This window comes from Panthera pardus, unplaced genomic scaffold, assembly GCF_024362965.1.
Source record: "Panthera pardus isolate Hobbes unplaced genomic scaffold, ASM2436296v1 HiC_scaffold_16, whole genome shotgun sequence".
Taxonomy (NCBI): Eukaryota; Metazoa; Chordata; class Mammalia; order Carnivora; family Felidae; genus Panthera; species Panthera pardus.
In genome coordinates, this window is record NW_026526721.1 from 60,894,185 (window position 1) to 60,909,119 (window position 14,935).

Below are 14,935 nucleotides of genomic sequence, written 5' to 3' on the forward strand. Positions count from 1 at the left end.
CTTGGAAATCAGTAGCTAACTTTCTCCGAGTTAAAGCAGTTATAAAAGGGTTGCTTTGGTTAACTGAACTGTAAAACTGCTGGCTGGAGTTTCACTTGAGTGTCAAAAGACTCCCTAAAGGTAAGTGCCATGCCCTCAAGCTGATTACTGTCAAGTGAACTGCAGAATCACCAAAGGCTAGATCCTGGAGTAGAGGAAAGGTTCTGAAACCAAAGTTAAGCAGAATTTGCACACCACTTAATTATTATCACAGTTGAACAGCTAGAGTGGCAGAAAAGCCCTTTTTTCTTATGGGCCCTTGAATGTTGTCCCCAACATCTGTTGTAGTGGTTACTACATATACTACAGTAATGATAGATGGCATTATTTCCTCCCACAACCTTAAAAGCTTGCCTATGATAAAATCAGAAGTAAAAGAGCTCAAAGAATATATTTTTGATACATTAAATGTAATTGGTATCAATGTTATTTGATGATTAAATATAAAATAACTATGTTACAGGAAAACATAAATTCAGGCATTCTCTAGAATTTCTTGATACAGATATTGCCCTTGGGTTTTTGGTAAAGAATTAAAAGGATTTTACTAGCGATTTGACATTGGCTATAATCCCTGAGGATTCTGCGAAATGCCAGAAATTACTTAAGCAATGAAAATGCACAAAACATAAGTCTGTGAGAAAATTATATATTTCAAGTTTTGCCAAATACCTACGAATCCTATACAGAATTTGAAAGTTCAGAACAAAGAATCAAATGGCCAATGATACTCTAGTATCATTATAAATAATACCTAATGATTATATAAGGTAACCAAAATGGCTTATACAATATGAAAAAAAAAAAAAACATTTGAAAGAGTTGATTTCTAAGTTAATACTAATGCTTGCATGTATACACTTACTCAACTGCTAGGTGTTTATTGTCCTTGTTGTAGGTGAACTATAAGTGATATTTGATTTCCATAATTTGCTTGTGATAGTTACACAGCCATAAAAACAAAACTATTTAGATTTTCTTTTCAGCGCTATGCAACTTTTCATGCTAATAAGATTCTTACTGGTTAAGGAACTTGAGATGGATATACTATTTTACTTTTTTCATAGAAGTTCAGTATATTTTCCAGTGACAACTGTAGTTTGTTAAAATGTATTTGTAAAGTGGCCTGCAAGGCAAATCAGCTCTAATATCCTTTATCAATTTTAGACCTAAGGAGGCCAACCTTGAGACTGAAGAAGACTGGAACTAGCAGCATTCAAAGAATGTCCACATCAGTCCTTCCTTTGCCAGAAAGGATCACTAATTAGCAATATCAGCAATATCGACACACCTTGCCAGACCCTGGGACAACACATTTGCTCAGAGTCTGAACTTGGTTTCCTATGTGGTAGCATGGCCAGCCCCTACTCAGACTTGGGTAAGTCCATGAACACATCCACTGATCATTTCTGTATTTGTAGAAAGCCAGGACATGTGTAGATAATCACACAATTGGATATTTATGAAGTGCCAGATTTTATGAATACGGGAATTTGTTAATTAGCACAAGGACTAATCATTAAAATTCAAAAATAGATAAATAAACAGGAATGTCATTTATTTGTTCACATTTCAGAGGAAAGTATGCAGCTGTGATCCTTTTGATGAATGTAGACTTCTGGAGAAAAATGTGAAGAAGTAAAGTATCTGCAAGTTTTAAAATCTTAATGAGTAAAATCCAGGAAATTACTATATAGTCTTTATATTAAAAATAATCATAGTAATTCTTTCCCTAAGTTAAAAAAAAAAAAAAGTTAAAGCCAATGTGTGCTTAGCATTTGAATTACACTGTCTTGCTATTCCACTGTTTTTGGTCCTTTCCAAGGAGCCAAAGCTAATTTTTACCACACAGAAGTTAAAAAGCACACACACGTCACTCTGTACCAAATTGTTTTAGCTGTAGGGCATGGCAAAGCATGAAATAACTGCTTTAGAGCACTTCCTCATGTGGGTGTGTTAGATAACTGTCTGCTCCAATATTAAAATGAACCCCACTGTGACCTGACCAAGACATTCGGGCTCTCAATAGTCTTCATGTGCTGATAGGAAGGGGCCACCATAACCAGTAAGGCTACTTAATGACTTTTCCGGCACCCGATAGACCTGCAGTGACACACACCTTTCAGCTTTCCAAAGCCCCATCTAGCAGAATACACTGGTTTTAAGTTTACTTATGCACATTTTACGATGTTCTGCACTATACAGACTTTGACAGTCCCTCCCCAAAGAGGCCAAGATTATTTTTCATACTAAAAATATTTTATATCTACTGAAGGCCAACAATTATAATGCAAAGGAAAACATACGCACATTCTAAAAATCAAGCCAACCATAAATATGACTAAATTTTTGCTTTCTTATATTCTTTCTAGAAGGTTAAGATAAATTTTCATCTCCTAAAAGCCTCTCCATTTTTTGTTGGCTTCTCATTAACATAAATATACTTAACATGAAATTTTTAAAATGTCATATATGCAAAGAATCTGTGATTTCTTTACCCATACCTGTGAGAATATATACATACTTTCACATATATGCACACAGATATCTCCACACATACACATAAATAGAAAAAGAATTGTTGATCAAGAGATACATAAAAGATTTCTTAAAAAAAAAAAAAAAAGGTAGAATTTCAGATAGTCCTCACAATGTTAATGTAGAAAATGACAGGTGCATGAGACATGCACATTTTTGACATGACACTTTTTTGTTTTAAAACAAATTTTTGGGTCAAGAGTTTGAAATGGAGAAAAATCACATTTGAAACAGTATATACTATGTACCATATTAACATGCACTTTCAATAGACTCCCCCAAAAAGTTTCCCTTTAAATCTTTGGGGGAAAAAAACCTCTGACAGGACCTGAATGTACTTAGTATTTGTTCTGCTCTTGGTCAAAGCTGTCCTTTCCAGTTTAAAAGACACTTTAGGCAATAGAAGCAAATTAAAAGTCTCCAAATAAATTTTTAAAAAGAAAGGGGAAAAAAAGACTTTTAGCAGTAAAAGTTCACCACCCTCTTGGAATAATGGATTTTTAATAAACATTTTACTAGGTTTGAACCTTGAGAATATGTTTGGGAATCTGCTCTAGCGTCCCAGGTGGCTTTAGAATATTGCTTTATGGACTTCTTTGTGTTGTCAGAGAGGCCTAATGGAATTAAAAAAAAAAAAAAAAAAAAAGTCTGCCACTTCTATTAAATAAATATTTTATTACGAAAAAGGTGATTGTTATTATCAAAGATCTTTATAGATCAGCGTCCATTTTTTATCATTCCTCCTGTATATGCTCAAAAACGTTTGCGTGTCTTACTGACTTAATTTTTATCAAAGGAATGGCAGTTTTACTTTCGGACAAATCCGAATAAAACTCCATTAAGAGTCCATTTCAAATGGACCTATTTAACTACTCCTTTGAATTTCGAAGAACACTCTTCTGGGAAAACTGTTCAACAATGTCAGCTAGTTGTGAAATGCAACTTTTCCCACCATAAAAAAGAGAAAAAAAAAATAAAGGAAAAACAAAGCACCTCAGAACTATGTTTGAAATAACAAATACATTATTTATAGTTCCCGAAATGTTCAATGAATCCTTGCAGTTGTGCATAAGATGGCCTGATACACTTCATAGCTTCCACTTTATAAAAAGATAGCCAGCCCCCACCCTGTCCTCCCCAAGCATAAATACACAGTAACATACTGAAAAGAAACTGTCCTAGGATAAAAACTGTTTGTTAAGAAAGTTTGCATTCTTACTAACCACAGTGATATCCCTATAAATGCAAAAGTCCATCTGCAAAATAAAAGTTACAAAACAGAGTATCTTGTTCCTTTCAAAATACACCCCCCAGATGTAACATAGAAGAGTGTATGATGATAAAAATAATTTCTAGATTCTTACCCACCCTCAGTGACTACTCCTCACCTTATAGCCAATGCCATAAAATAAATATGCTGGCAAAAAGTATTCAACCTGCTTCAAGGATTTAAACTGTAAATATGGACTTTAAACTTCAATGTAAAACAAAGAACAAGAGTCTCACTTTAGTAATACCCGCACTGGCACTGCAGCTAAAACTCATTGGCACATAACTAACAAAACCCAGTTAGCAATAAATAAGGACAACATGATATATAGACAGACAGATGGAATTGCATAAACAGACAAGAAAAGCAAAGAGACTAACAAACATACGGAGGGGTCTGTTATAAAGAGTGAAAGATACTGATTTATCTGGTACTGTAGTGAGAAAAATAGGTTTGTTTGTAATTATTTTTAAAGTAATTAAACTGAATCACAGGGGCACACCCTTAAATAAGTAAGAGGAAAATTGGTAGAGTGTAGGCCTCCTATAAATATTCCAAATTTCAAGCTAGCAACAGCTCTGTCAAACTTAAATCTGGAAATTAAAATTCAAGGGAGAAAGAATAAAAGCATTGGGGGCTAAAGGAGATGATAGGTAGAGGGGGGATTGAGGAAGCAGGCATTTTTTTTTTTATGAAAGTTGTCTGCCCTACCTTCTTCCCCAGCGCTGAGTTTCTCTTCTCATAATCGGTGTCTCCCTGGAAGTACAGTGTGAGTGGTAATGACTGCCTGCCTCCCTAATGAGTCCATTTTCCTGCTCTTGATGTTGTGTATATACACACACTGCAACCTACCTTACAAACCACAGAGACGGGAAGAGAGAGAGAGAGCAAGAGAGAGGGAGGGACGGGGGGGCAGAGAGGGAGAGAGAGACAGAGACAGAACAAGCGAGTGAGAGAGAGAGAGAGAGAGAGAAGAGGAGGAGAGAGAAAGAAAAACAGAAAGAAACAGAGAGAGAAAGGCACAGACAAAGCCCTCCTACCAGACAGCAGACAGCCCTCCTTCCCCTATCCAGCAAAATGCAACTCGGTCTAATGCAGCAACAGGTTCAGTATTGCCAGACTAACAGAGTGAAAAAGGTATATTCTCTATATCATTACTGCTTGCAAATAAACAGTTTAAGAGCAGCTGGCTCCACCTTCTTTATTTATGCTCCATTATGAGGAATGTATTGTTTCAGTTCTGGCACACAGTACATGTAATTATCATAAATACATTTTTGCATATTAGCAGGAACTAGTGAAATGCATAGCTTATTTGTGCAATCTTTTAAAATTTTTTTAATGTGAGAAGAGTGTCAACAAATCTGCGCTGACAAAAGCCTAGTAATGATTTTAAAGTCAGAGGCAGTCTTAAAGGAGGCTCTGAAAGAAAGACTCCATACAATAGGAAACTGATCTCAGACAAAACTGATAACTGCAAAGAAGAAATCATTGCTCAGTAAATAAATCAAGACCATACACAAAATTGCAGACAAAAACAGAATTAAGTTTAATTAAGTACTAATAGACTAGTACTCTAGAAGACTTAGATTGGTTTCTTATTTGAAGCATCTATCTGTACAAATATGACAATGCATTGTACTCTGTGTGAACAGGTGCAATGCATATAGTACATAATGTTACAACAACAGAAATAAATCCCATTAGGAGCTTCTGTCATAAATAGGACAAGATTTCAATGAATATGGGTCTGAAACCATAGCAGAAACCCCTTGTTCTTTTATAAGGAGGGAAAAATAAAATTAATCAGTGTTTCTAAATAAGTCTTCCTTAAAAGGGAAAAACAAAACGAACCAAAACAAAACTGTTTTTCTTTGTCTGATATACGAACCATTTTTTTCATGGGCTAGAACCAAAATACTGCTGGTATTACACTCCCCACCACACTATGTGATCCTCACACCTTTTCTCTACTCCCAGGTGACTTTTCCTCCCTTAAGTGATACATTTGCAGCTATGGAATTACAAACATCAAAAAACAGAACAAGTTTCAAGCTCTTCTTCTTGTCCCCAGATTTTTTAAAACTATACTCTGCTTGTCTACCTACACATCCACCTTCCTTAAAATATTTCTATACAGTTTGGCTATGTGTCACTATGTGGGACTTAGAAACATCACAATAGAAGTTAAATATTCTAAGAAAAATTTACACAAAAATGAAAAATGTGAGTGCCTCTGACCTACTTAAACCCTGAATCTGGGCACCAATAATTAATTGCATATTAAGTATATTAATTTTAAAATCATCCTTTTTATATGGTTTTGTGTTTTACCATGCTTCAAAAATTAGAATACGTTCCTTTGCATAAGCAAAACTACTGTACCATATAAGCATCAATTCCTTCCTTTAAAAGCCAGTTTTCAGTTAATAAAATAAAGAACTTAATCACTTCAATATATAACTTATAGATCAAGTCTATCGTGAGCTGATTCACAAAAATATTTTAGAACATCAGTTATACCTTGGGTCATTACATTGGTTCAGAATGGAGATAGGCATTGTTTTAGCTATTATAAGGGTAGATAACCTATAGAACAGAAATTAGAAGATGATGTCTAGCCACACATTGTGCAAACTGTCCTGGGAAATTCTAGTAGGAAACCAAGAGCCCAGCCCTCCACTCTCACTGAAAACCACTGATTCTAATTCTCAGGTGCTGCTGCAATAGTGTTTTACCCCTCTCAAGGGTGGTTGCGTAATAAAAAGGGGACAGACACACGGGAAAGGGGACGTAATAAAATAAACAGATATGCTTTTGGTCTCACGTCTTAAGAAAAACCTTTCTAAAATACACTCAGTGTTGCCTAAGGTACTAGCACGCATCTCACCCCTTACTGCTCAGCCTGGCAGTTCTGTTTTTCTATTGCCCTATTGTTTCTCTGAAGCTGTATTCCAATGTTTGAAGAAAAATGCCACTTAAAAAAGCACAGAGGCCTCACAGTTTGACAGACTGATTCAAATTAGATATAACTATGTCCTGATTTTTAAAATAAGGTTCTAGGTATTTTTGTTTTGTATCGTTTTGTTTTAACCCAAGGAGAATAAGAAGACATTATTTGATTTCCACCAGCAGGAGTCAAAAGGAATGTAAAGGACCGTGAAAGCTATTCACCTTTTCTAAAAAACAACTAGCTAGTTGAATTTTAAAAAGAAAAAGAAATATTTTGGCTTAGTGCAAAATGCACAACACCTCAATGCTTTCTCCATATCTTCACACTTTACTAGATTCCAAGCACAGTAAGTGGCACATTCTTAGTATTTTCTGGAGTTCAAGATACACTCTCCCCGCTGGGACGCAAGACCCATGCACTGAATTAACCATAGCACCATGTGAAACAATAATCCTAATTGACTATCAGACTCTGGAAGTTATAGTTATTAAATTAAGTGGTTTTGTATGCTGATATGCCATGGAGCAATTTCATCTGGTAGAAAGATCCTAGAGTGGGAGTTAAAAACTGGTTTTGGTCTCAGCATGGCCACAAGTAGATTGTATGCCCTGCGCAAGCCATGTAACCATCCAAATGGAAATGAAGTTTCCATTTCTTCATATAAAAAAATAATTAAATTTAAAAGGAAGGAACTGAAGTAGATAACATAACAATGATTACGATGATAGCTAATGCTTAGGTGGTTACTATTTGCCAGGTCCTCTTCAAAGTACTTTTCATTTATTAACTCATTAAACCCTAGTGACCCTATGAAGTAGAGATTATTTTTAGTGGCACTTTCAGGTGAAGAAACAGAGAGGTTAAGTAATTTGCCTGAAATCGCACAGCAGAGGAGTAATAGCATTTGAACCCAGCCTGTCTGGTTTAGAGCACAAGTTTAATCCCTGCATCCTACTCTCTCCCAGTATCTAATGGCAGCTAAGTCCCCATCTATCCACAAGATTCTGTGCTTAGGAGTCAAACTCAACACATCCTGACGATTTCTCACATCTTGCTTACTAATACAGCATAGTACAGATTTGCTCTTCTAATTTACAGAGTTCTCAACACATCTGGTTTAAGAGTCTAGCAACTCTATTTAAAAATTTACATAATCCATTCAGTTGCCTTTCTTTGTTTCCAAATGTCCATAAATACGTGCTTCCGTTTGCTTGAACTGAAAAACAACCTGTAATCAACAAGTCTATCAATGTATAAAGCCTACTTGCATTATATATAATTCCCATAGATTATTTGCTTAAGTGCCCTCTGTTTAAAAAACAAACAAAAATTTAAAAAAATCTACATAGTCCTTAAAGTTTCCTTAGTTCAGGTATCAAATATCTAATACTAATGCAAATAATTGCTTTAAAAAAACTAAATAAATAATAAATAAAATACAATAAAAAATACCGTTTTCCAATAGCCTGAGAAAAGCGTGGAAAAAGCAAGGATTCAATTATACATGATTTGTAAGAGATGCTGAATAACCATCATTAGATTTTACACACTTGGTTTTAACTTTGAATTATTTAGAGATATATTCTCAACACTTTGATACTAATGACTCATTCTACAAGAAAGAATTTGCCCTTGCTCTGATCTTTGTGCATTAACTAAACATGGATTATATGCCCACTCTGTGCCATTCAGGGTACTTGGGGGTAAAAAGTGAAGATAAAACATATGATTTAGTTTCTGCTTTTGAAGACTTCACAGCCTGGTTGGGGGACAGACTTGCAGCAAACAATATTAGTATAAGCAAATAATCTTGCCATTACATAGCGTGATATCTCATGTAATGCAGTGCCTTAAACTTTGTGCTTCTCCCTCAGAATAAAGTCCAACAAAATAAATACCTAAATTTAATATGTGGCTTATGAAAGACGTGTACGCACGCACAAGACAGGGACTAGTACTAAGGTTAGATTGGAGACAAATGTGGAGCAGAGGGAGGTACTGGAGACAAACAGTTTATTCTCTAGCAGTGTAGTTTATAGACTCATTGAGTACACTTTATTCATTGCCCCCAAGGCGCCTAGAAAAGTGTCTTCTACAAGTACACAGTACATGAAATTCTTAAATGATTGTGGAAATCAGTGATAGATATTAACCTGGAGCATACAGTTTCATTAATTTTAGAGTTACAGAGTACTCTGGGAAATGAACACTTCCAAAAGTACATGAAGGGTGAGATTTTTTTTTTTAATCTTGAAGACAAAAAAATTCAACTAATTTCAAAAGCATTTACCACTATCCTGAACACACTTTAATCAAGTCCTTTTTCAGACATCTCTAATGTTTTTATATCATGTGAGGCTAAACAGGAAAAAAACGTTGAAACATTTTAAGATTGTTCAAAGGAACACTCCCAAAAGAAAAGAGAAGGGGGAGTAGTTAAAAAAAAAAAAAAAAAAGTCATATTGCAATGAAGGACAGAACAAGTTTTAGGTACATGGTTGGAAAAGCAAAGACTGGGGTAATGGGTCAAAATGAGTAAGTGCTATACTAAGTACTGATTTTGTCATTGAGGCCACCATCATAAAGTAATTCTATTGTGGTATATATAATTAGACAATAATCCTTAATTTGAGTCATCAGTTTTAAAACTGTGTCCCAGGAGTCCCAAGAAAAACTAGAAGAGCCTGTAGATAAATCATAGTTTACTAGTAGAAGACCAGTAGTATGATCCTTAAATGGGAAGATACATTTCAATTCTAGTCAACAAATATTTAAGTTTAAACAAAAACAAAACATTACATGAAAACTACATCACGGGGAGTATCTTTAGTATGCCCTTTGCAGTGCTACAGTCATTTTATCCTTTAATATACTTTCCATTGCCATTGGACTGAAGGACCCACCAGAACAGGGACTCTATTTATCAAGCTTTGACAGCCTAATATCTGGAAGAACACCTGGAGTACAGTTAAAGCTCAATAGAGCTTTCTTGAATGAATGAATGAATGAATGAGTGAATGAATGAAAAAACAAAGCAACAGGGCGCCTGGGTGGCGCAGTCGGTTAAGCGTCCGACTTCAGCCAGGTCACGATCTCGCGGTCCGTGAGTTCGAGCCCCGCGTCAGGCTCTGGGCTGATGGCTCGGAGCCTGGAGCCTGTCTCCGATTCTGTGTCTCCCTCTCTCTCTGCCCCTCCCCCATTCATGCTCTGTCTCTCTCTGTCCCAAAAATAAAATAAAAAAAAAAAAAAAAAAAGAAAAAACAAAGCAACAATATATGGAATTTATAAACCTTGGTTAATTAAATATTTTAACAAACTTGAGTTCTAAGGATGATATAAACCACCTCTAAATAGCATTTAAACTTTTTTAATTATACATAAAACATATTCTTACTTTAAGATCTTGTGAAAAATGAAAATGGGACCAAAAAAGTAATACTATTCAACTTTTCTCTATGTATGAAAAATTTTTTTAATAAAATGTTGAATAAAAAAGTATTGTCCTATATAGCTAGCAGGATTTTAATTCGAATCATCTCTGAGAAGAAAATTCAGCTTCCCTTCACATTTCACTTATCCATTATTTCTTTCACTTCTACTACATAAGTGTTCAAGTATAAGTTGAAAGTTAGCCTTAAAATTCCTCATAGGAGAGGAACAATCCCTTTGAAGAAAACACTTTAGTAAGCTGGTTAAGGTCAGAAAGTGGGTGGGAACTGAATAATTCTTCTTGTGGTGCGAAAGTGTACTCCATAAGAAACTAATGACAATTTGAAGGCAGGGGAGCATAGAGATGAGAGAAGAGGAGGAAGAGAGGAGAATGATAAGAAAGAAAGGTGGGTAGTGAGAAATTCCCAATGTCAAGGTGGCCAAAAGATTTTTCTAAAAAGAATGATGCCTAATATTAACTTCTAAGACATTTACATTTTGCCAATCTTCTTCTCTTCAAACCTTCTGGAAAGCTTGTACGGCTTTGTTTACTAGTGTAATGAGGAGTACAAGGATGGAAAATGAAGGTACTGTGATAAATTCATCCATATACTGTAGCCCTTGCAAACATAGAAGCTTCTTAGAGAGACCAGAGTTCCAAGGAGTGACCAGTGGCACTGTGAACAGTGGTCAGTAAACGGTGAATGGTGAATAGCAAAAACTCAAAATCATGTTTAACATAGAATGACTCAGATATAGATATGAGTCAATCACCTTTTCCCACAAATATACAGGAGAAATACGGTCAGAGAGAAAAAGCATATAGATTAATGTCTGAATTACAATTTATTATAATTTAATCGTTAATACCTCCATCAATTAATCTTAAATGATATGAATATCTCCAGAAACACAGGAAGAGAGTACCTTCATGACACAATAAATTTTAAATCAAAGGGTTAAAAAGCATTAAAATGTCATTTGCAATATCTCCCTCGCTCTAGAAAAATGTATTAGACATGTATACTACATGAACTTTTCCTGCTCCCTGCTCAATCGTCTCTCTTAAACAATCTAGGACAGTGCTGGCAACTGTCTTTAAAGTTTCAACACTTACATAATAATTTATTCATATGTACAGGTTATATTCAATATGCAAGGAAAAAGAAACAGAAACTATGGCATGTGTTCTATAGGAAAAATAAAAGTCACATAGAAGATACATAACAGAGGCATCTTAATTGCTAATAGCTGTTATTTGTCCAGCAGATTGGTGAGCTCTCCACCATCTTCCTTGGTGATTCTACCCGCAAAAACTCCATCTTGTTCTTCTGATCTAAAAGGGTGCTACTGGGGCGCCTGAGAGGTTCAGTCGTTTAAACGTCCGACTTCGGCTCAGGTTCTGATCTTGTAGTTCGTGAATTCCAGCCCCAGTTGGGCTCTGTGCTGACAGCTCAGAGCCTGGAACTGCTTCAGATTCTGTGTCTCCCTCTCTCTCTCTCTCTGCCCCTCCCCACTTGCACTCTGTCTCTTTCTCTCCAAAATAAACATTAAAAAAAAAAAAAATTAAAAAGCTGCTATTAGAAAAGATTCATTCTTAAAATAAAAATTACCACTACTACATGTGTCAAGAACTGTGCTTAATGCTACTTACGCAAGTCATTGAATCCTCCCTACAGCCTTGTAAGAAAGGTAATATTAATATTCTCATTTATAGATAAGGACACTGAGGCTCCAAGTCACCTAGCTACTAAGTGGTAGAAGTCAGGCCTAAAACCAATCCAATGGAATTTATGAGGGATAGAGGGAGAGGCTTGACAAAATTACTTTAAAAATGTTCTAGAATAATAAACTGGTGATATTAGGAAGATTTTGAAAAAAGACTAATGGTGGGAAACAGGTTTGAGGGCACATGGATTTCCCAGATAATTTCAATACTTATTTCACATATGTTGAGAAAAATCATATTAATTGTCACAAAGTAAAATTTAAAGAAAGGATAATGAAGAAAAGCAGCATATAAACAATGTTCAAAAGTGATAAAAGAAAGCTACCATGAACCAGTTTGATTAAGGGGTTGGAAACATTAGTAACAATCTGTCCAGTAATATTGAAGCCAGTTATTAATAATAGAGTCAGCATGACAACAGCCTGCTAACTCCTCTGAGGCAACAGGCCACATGGATGATTCAAAATGGGTGGAAACAGTATCTCTTATTTTTGTTTAAGAAAGCCCATTTGACCCCAATAACTTACAAGTTTACAACCACACCCTTTTAAACATATAAGGACATATCAAGTTTTTAGAAAAGAAGCTGCATAAAATCTCAATCTTTTTCATTTCTATTAATAACAAATACAGAAATATCTTATTAATCAGTGTGTGTGTGTGTGTGTGTGTGTGTAATGTATATATAATACATTCTGGTGTGTATATATATATATAAATATGTAAATATTATAAATATTTATATATATGTAAATATATGTCTGGTACGTGTATACATATATGTAAATATATATACGTATATATACATGTATGTATGTATGTATACATGCATACATACATATATACATACATACATGTATATATACATACATATATATGTATACATACATATATATATACATATATATATATTTACATATATATATACAGGTACCAGACATGTTTTGCAGGATTCTTATGAAATAGAAATTTTGAAATGAATTATATTAAGTAAAATGTTATTTTAATAGTTATATCAGGCATTTCAAAATTATCAAAAGTGTCAACATAAATTCTATTTCATGCTGAAAATCCATAAATCTAGGCTTATGTCCTACTCTGTTTCAAACTGATGACATTATACTACTTAAAATGTAATAATGGGATCTTTCAAAACACAAATAGTATGTCCAACATCTGTTAAACCTATATAGAACAGGAGTCTAAAAGAAGTGTCTCACCAATTGAGGAAATAGTTTTACTAGTAATCAGTAAGAAAGGAAAACTGCCCATAATTAAATCTGTATTAATTATGAAAAGGGCTATGAAAGAACTGAGTCGTCATTTTATGGAGTGCATTTTAGAAATTTAGTGGTCTGCTACTCCAATACACACTTCTTATGATGTCATATCTAGAAGTCTGCAATTGAAATAAACTGAAAAACACTCTAAGCTAATAATTGAATAAAATGCATGTTGTTTTTGCCTAAAACAACTAAACTTCACCTACACTCTCTCCACCAATAAAGTGCATTAATTCAATGTGCCACTAAACAATTTATGCTTTAGCAGTTTAATCAGATGTTTAAAGTATATTTTATAATAAAATAATAGATATTATAAAACATAATATTAGGCATTATAAATTAAACAAATTCTGAAGTCTTCAGGTGCTGCATTTTCACTATCACTATTACTTTAAAAGTTAAATTAATAAATGTATAGAAATTAACAATAAATCAGAGGAGATTTTAGGAAGTGGTGGACGATATACAAAATATTTATGATAAGGTCTGGGCATAGACCAATAATAAATGTCACTGTAACTAATCAAAACAAATACTGGCTGTAAATAAATGATACAGTGCCAGTGTTTGCTTCCTGAATAACAATGCTAGCTTTAGATAACAAACTAGAATACATTCTAAAACAAATAAATAAAATTTGAGGATGTAGTTTTACTACTGCTATACTCTAGAGCAACAGTTTCTCCAATTTTTAAAAACTATAGATCCCATCATTAAAAAATATTTTAAACTCTACAAAAATCATTTATCTGTTGGTTCCCAACTCCATTCCCACCCCTTCCATCGTCTTCTGTGTTGGAACCTGAAAACTACATTTCCCAGATTACTTTGCCAGAATGAGAAGCCCTGGCAAATGATCAAAGAGCATTTTTTTTTCTTCTTTTGCTTTTGGCATTAGCAACCTCAACAAAGGTACTTCAGCAGCCTCTGCAGTGCAGGGCTCTTGGGATCTGGCTCTTAGGACTGCTGATGGCAGCACCAGTACTGCGGTTGCAGAACAGCACACGCTCTAACAGCCTTGGCAAGTAAAACAGCATTGGTGGAACCGTGGACTGCTGGGCTCTTGCCATGTCAGTAGGAGTGCGGGTGCCTGGCTTCCTGCAAAGAGTGGCAATGATGAATCCAACAGCCACAGCAGCAGCAGTGCTCCAGCTGCTTCTGCAGCACAGTGCTTGTAAGCTCTGGGTAACAAAACTTTCCCTTGCTTTCTGCAGATATTCATTGTTACATATCATTGCCACAGTCTTTCCCTTCCATCAGACTTTCCAACACATTTGTAACCAATTCTCGGATTAAAGTCCCTCTGTCTTGAGTCATTTCTGTTTTTCTGACTGGGCACTGATCAATATAAACGCACACCTCAATATATATAATGATTTGTAAGTTATAGACTTATACTACCATGTTATATACATTACAGAACATATGAATAAGCCCTTTAAAGGATAAGCACTTTAAAGGATAAGAAAACAAGAAATAAATGATGCTTTTAAATAAATTTTAATTTTGTTGTATTTATTAGCAATTTTAAAACATTTTTGCTCTCACTAAAACACAACACTTTAGAGTAATTTGGTTAAATATTTGCCATTCTTTATATCTTAGCTTGGTTTTACACTTTGTGACACAGTCACGTGAAGATCTGTTACTACAATCCAATTATTGTGATACCTGCTGGAATGGTCACGGTG

At 34.8% G+C, this 14,935-nt stretch overlaps 1 protein-coding gene and 1 long non-coding RNA gene across 30 annotated transcripts in view; one reads left to right on the forward strand and one right to left on the reverse strand.

The window, feature by feature from the left end:
- ZBTB20 (zinc finger and BTB domain containing 20) overlaps positions 1–14,935 on the reverse strand; it is a 775,662-nt gene that overhangs the window by 726,945 nt on the left and 33,782 nt on the right. For 4 of the 29 annotated variants that reach the window (XM_019448043.2, XM_053903374.1, XM_053903372.1 and 1 more), the window contains exon 1: positions 4,559–5,268. The exons of the other annotated variants lie outside the window; for them this stretch is intronic. The gene's annotated coding sequence lies outside the window, so the exon portion shown is untranslated. Of the gene's footprint in view, positions 1–4,558; positions 5,269–14,935 lie in introns of those variants that run through there. 29 annotated transcript variants of the gene reach the window in all.
- Positions 1,212–14,556, forward strand: LOC109266199 (uncharacterized). The gene is made up of 2 exons (XR_008422458.1): positions 1,212–1,417; positions 14,143–14,556. It is a non-coding gene; the product is annotated as an uncharacterized LOC109266199 (long non-coding RNA).